The following is a 6000-nucleotide window of genomic DNA, read 5'->3' on the forward strand; positions in this document are numbered from 1 at the left end:
TGTATGATGGCCATCTGACAAGAGTAACTGTTTTGAGTTATCACACATAATGTAAACTAAGGTTGAGAAAATAATGCGTAGGCTATAAATCAAGCAGAACACTGACATAGCTGAAAATCTATATTGGACATATTGGAATATTTTATTTTGTTATGTTCAAGGTCATGGTCAATGACATTTTATGACATTTTCAGCCCTGCCCTGGATCTCTCAACGTGCGCTCTAAAACATTTGGTTTAAATGGAGATGTAGATCACTGGTGCGTTAATAAATCTACATTGCAGCGAGTTGACACAAATTATTCACTTTCACGAATTTATGTAGTTTCAGTCCTAGTTACTTTACTTTGAGCCATGATCTTCCTTACTTGAATCACCTTTGAAAATAGAGGATTGAAGTAGCCTATATGGGTGTTTGGGAATGAACGTTGACAGATGCTTTTTGAGACTTTGAGCTAAATGTCCCAGCCAGGTGTTTAGGATGCATCATAGACAGGTTATCTTTCAGGTAGCCTATATATTTTCCATTAGAAAACCATCACGTAGCGAACGTGTTGTGGCTAACTCATTTAGCTCCTGTTAGAAGCCTAGGTTATGGTCATAAGCAAATGAGATGACAGTCGAAAGATGCAATTAGTGCTGTTATCAATTTTCTTGTTAGCCTATAACCGCATGGTTTTCTACAAATACATCAATAATCAAATTGGCCTCCATCACTCAACCAATGCTAACGGTAACATTATTTTACCTACTCTAGGCTATTGATATAATTTAAGATTAACTAGCCTACCTGCAGTAAAAACCAAGCATGTCCGATAAACATTCTCAGATTCATTTCGGCTTCAAGAAGAAATGGGAGTTACATGTCATGCAGAAATCATCCTACCCTTATTAGACGTTCTCTGCGGTAAACTACAGTCTTGTCCTTGTAGGAAGGGTAGTGTCTTTCCAACCCACTTTAACTTCCAACAAAATTACGTCTCACTGCAACGATGCGCCATCTGGTGGACAAACGACTATGTGACACCAATACTGGAAATGCAGCCAAATTATTATGATGAATATTTGGTTTTCCTTTAATCCTGCTGAATTTGTAATTATGTATCGCCTGTTGTAATTACCGATACTGATGTGCGTGCCTGTGTGTGTGTGTGCATGTGTATATGTGTGCACCACCATTTACAGGCCAATGAGTGTACAGTCACTAAATGTACACATAACTTAATTATTTTAGACCCCCCCCCCCCATGGATGAAATTCTACGAAACTTAGCATACCCCCAGAGAATGTCAGGTTAATCATACACACAAAATTTGGTGCAGTTCTGAACATCTTAACTAAAGAGAGGGGCGATTAAAGCAGAATGATATTGCATTTTCATTTTGTACCGGGGGGGTGCGAATCACAAATGAGTGATTATGGGCTAGGTTGATGTTGGCCCCTGAGACCAACATACCATAAAAAATTCTTCATCCTCGGTTCAGGTAGTATTTAGGAAAAACTGCATTTTTTGGGGTTTCGGGGGGCCCAGCGCGGGGGGGGGAGTGGCCCCCGGGACCAAGCGAAATTTTTTCGTAAAAGTCTAGTGGGGCTACATACCCACCAAATTTCATGTGCCCCGGTGGTTCGGTGTCCCGGGTATCGTTGACCAAAAATTCAGGAAATAGATGAAGCGAAAAAAAACAAACAAAAAAAAAACTTTGACAATCTCTATATGACCGCTTCGCTAGCGGCGGTCATAATAATTTGCAAATCTAAGTCAATTGTACTTATCATTTTGAGGCAGCAGAGTAACTTAAATGTTAAGTTGAATCAAGCTGTTATTTTTTACAGTGAGGCACTCATTAATTCAAGGGTGGCATGAGGCAAAACATCCAGATAAACAGAAACAGGCTAAAGATGTGAAATTAGCACAAATACATTAGGGAAACCAGATGCAAACACCATACTCATAAATTGAAGGACAAAAAAACACAAATACCTTACTCTCACATAAAATGTCTTTGTATTTGAATAAAATGTAATACAAACATATTAAAGTTAATTATCTAAGTTGTCTGTCACTGGGCTATGCTGTTCTAAAACAAATTCCATCATGGGGACATTAAAATATAATCAATTTTATTATATTACTGTAAATGAAGATATACAAAATATACTCATCCAAGACATTTCCCCCACTCTATGGCCATCTATTTTTGTAGCTGTTACAATAATTTGACCTGCTTTTTTGTCTATTTGTTTATTTTCTCAAGAAACTTTGAATTTGGTATGAAGGAGTGTATTGTGTATGTGAGCAATTTCATCTTCCTGAACCTCAATATTATGATCACAACAAGTCTGGGCAAATGATTAATTAAATGTTTACATGGGGTAACTTGTTGCAGGGCAACCATAAACGGTTCCATGTTTTCCCATTAGATGATTAATCATCAGTTCTCAAGAAACTTGAGGTTGGTATGAAGGAGTGTATTGTGTATGTGAGCAAACATTGTGCACGTTGCACATGGTGCAACTTCTTGCAGGGCAACCACATATCGGGTCCATGTGTTTGAATTGGATGACTTCCATGTGTTTGAATTGGATGACTGAACTTATCTGCCTGAATCTCAATATTCTGATCACAACAACTCTGGGCAAATTACAAGTCAGCACCAGTGCTGCATTCATTGTTTTGCACTTTTATAATCACATCACCAAAAGTAGGTTATTGGTTTTACCAAAAGAATTTGGCACCATTTTTAAACTACAAACCTATAAAGTATTTTGATACAAAATATGATGCCATTTTTCTCCAACTAAATAAAATAAAACATACTATTTTGTATTTTACATACATGTATCAGACATACTGCCTATCCCTAGCTGTTGGCTGCAGCAACTCAAGCTAGGTAGTAGGCTACTGATTGTTTTGTGTTTGTTTTGTGTTTATGTCATGTCCCTACGGGTTAATGTTACACGTGTTTGTTTTGATCTGTCTCACCTGTGTTTGTGATTGTATGTTTTGTGCTTCGCAGAGCCATAGAAAAAGAGAGTTGCGACACTCTTTGAAGTCGCCGACACGCGGTCACGTGGTTCACGGACGCTTCAACAGTTCCAAACAGCTCTTTGCATATAGTGTTATTTCAATGGGATAGACAGCAGCGAGTGCGTTATTGAACGGGAAACATTACAACAAGCCAAAAACGAGTGTTATTACGTGTTAGCATGCTTACATTAAAGTGTCAATTACATATTGCGAGTAGGCTATAATTGGTCTGCAACATCGATCTAAAACATGTTCTTTGGTAGTTCTAACAATGAACGTTTGTTTCCTTGCTGGACATAAGCTGTTATTGGATTCCTACATTTGCCTGTATCACGCTACATATACTTTACTTACATTGTCAAAACGTAGGCTATGCATTTTGTATCCTTTTAGTGTGTGGACATTATATCCAGTGTCCTTTTCAGTTCGTTTGGTGAGATGAAGATGAAGGTGCCCCCCCCCCAAATCTACCACACAACCACACAACTTTTAAACGTCTATCAAATATATAAATATATGAATAGCATTCAGTAGCCTAACAGCTTAAATTTTAAAAGTTTGATCAATGCGTTAAATCTGTTCAGATCTTTTAGAGAAATAGCATAAAGGTGCCACACAGCCTTGCTAACATTTTAAGACTAGCCATAAACATGTCAAAAACACATAGGCTAAATAAGAATCAACAACAACTTAAATGTGAAAGGTTTGAGCAATACTGCAAGATAAGACACCCACTGTTTCAATTTCACACTTGTAACTAAGCAATCAACTGTTTCAATAAAATACTTAGAATTTCAGCCAGCTGGTGAGACTACAGCATGAAAAGGATGACTGATACATGTTAGGTTTTCAATAGATTTTTTATTAAGTTTTCAATGTGTGTTTAAAACAAGAACAGGAACATATGCAAAAAAGACTGGGAGGAAGGTATGGTGACACTGCAACATAAAATGGAGGTCTGACACTCATTTAGGTTTCCAAAAAATAAAAAGATTTCCGTTTCCAAAGTTTCAACAACAATTGTGTGTGAACTACACAAAAGACACAATGTGGAAGGAATGGATAGCTCTCCATATACTCTATACACCTATAAGAGGGACATGGTAAAGAGGATGCAACACATTTGGGAGGTGTGGAAGATGCTGGATCAACACAACTCCCTTCGGGTAAGGGCCCCATTGTGTGGACCTCAAACATAAGAAATGATCTTATCTGACCATTCCACTCATATATCGCACACCCTTCTTGTCCTCTGCATCCTTGGTCCTGGATAAGCAGAACAGGCACAGTGGAGAATGGGAGAGAACAAAGCAGGTAACACTCAGTGTATACTTGGGACAACACATTAAGTAATTAGCAGAAACCTAAGCAAGAGGCCATCTCCAGCAAGTTTTACACATATACACAGCCAACCATTTGCAAGGCTGGGGGTGCCACAAGTCCACACAAAAACTATAACAATAACAACATGAAGAATAATTTTGTTGGGGATTACTTTCAGAGTGACCTATGCCCTATTAACCTGACTACACTTTTCAGTTATCCAAAGAAAGACATTTGTCCTACTTACAAAGATCACTACCTAATGAAAGGCAATGCCCTCTTGTCACGTCAGTCTCTTCCATGCAAACTTCGCTATGTATTTGACAAATTACTTGGCAGACAAAGCAATCAAAATTACTACACCAAGAACACCAACACGAAATGTAAAATTACTGAAAACTAAATGAACTGAAACCTGAAATCGATTATCAGTTGGAGCAAAAACTCCTACTGTAGGCTACTATACAGACGCCACTGTCCACGCTCGTGCCACACTCGCCTACCGCTTGTGCCACTGCACTGTCCCGTTTGTTACAGTGATAGTGGCACAGGACTGGGCTGGCAAGGGAAGAGACACGCACCAGTAACAACAACAATAACTTATAATAGTCTAGGTCATACATGGGCAACATACGGCCCGCGGGCCACATCCGGCCCGTGGGCTTTCCCTGACCGGCCTGCGTAAGGTCCGTGAAAGAACAATAGTCAAGAGCCTAGCATAGAGATAATGCACGCAAATCAATATCGTTGCTTTTATTTTGAAAGCGACTGCTATTTGTACGCCCATACATTTGTGCGTGGATGCATACGATCTAAACACCCTCACTGATGTGCTGGTGAATAGAATTTATGCTTCTGCGTCGACACAATGCAGTTGCCTTTAAAGGGGAACTTGGCAACTATTTCAACGTAATACACCTGTTTAGAAATCATTTGGATGGTTAAATGACCTGTTCCGGTGAAAATGGTGACTTTTCCCGCTGCCCCTAGCGTCCCCAGGTGGAAAACCAACCTTGCAACATTGAGACTACTGTCCCGGAAAGAGAAGTGAGAAACAAGAAACTCGTTTTAAATCGTGTTTCTTACCTTGTAACATCCACATTGTCTGCCGAACTTATGCTAACCGTTTTGCTAGCTTGTAAACAAATCCATGTGCTTTATCGTTACCTTTTTCCACAGTTTGAAATAGCATAATGCACAATTTCTCCAGCAGAGGGGGAAATCCTGCCAAGTTTCCCTTTAAGTCGGCGTAAACCTTTCAAAGTTTTATATAAAGTATAATATTGTGATAGATAATAATATTGTTTTAACTTTTCAAGGTATATCACGGTACAATGGCGGCTGCCATGCAGGGGATGGACGTCGGCCTGCTTATTGGATATGAAGGCTGATGGGTGCCATATATTGTGTGAACTAGAATACCCTAAAGCCATGAAGTATTCTTTCGAATTCAAGCAGAGGGTCATCCTCAACATCCATCCAGAGGAGGCTTCTCCGAAGGTTAATGGTTTAAGAAACAGGCTTCTCAGGAACACTATATAAAGTATGTGCACCTCATTTTAAAATGATGCTATGTACACCATAGCTATACACTTTGTTTTATTCTTTTATATGGAAACGCTGGTTTTGCTATAGAGGATTGCTGAGGGG

Source organism: Alosa sapidissima, chromosome 9, assembly GCF_018492685.1.
Source record: "Alosa sapidissima isolate fAloSap1 chromosome 9, fAloSap1.pri, whole genome shotgun sequence".
Taxonomy (NCBI): domain Eukaryota; kingdom Metazoa; phylum Chordata; class Actinopteri; order Clupeiformes; family Clupeidae; genus Alosa; species Alosa sapidissima.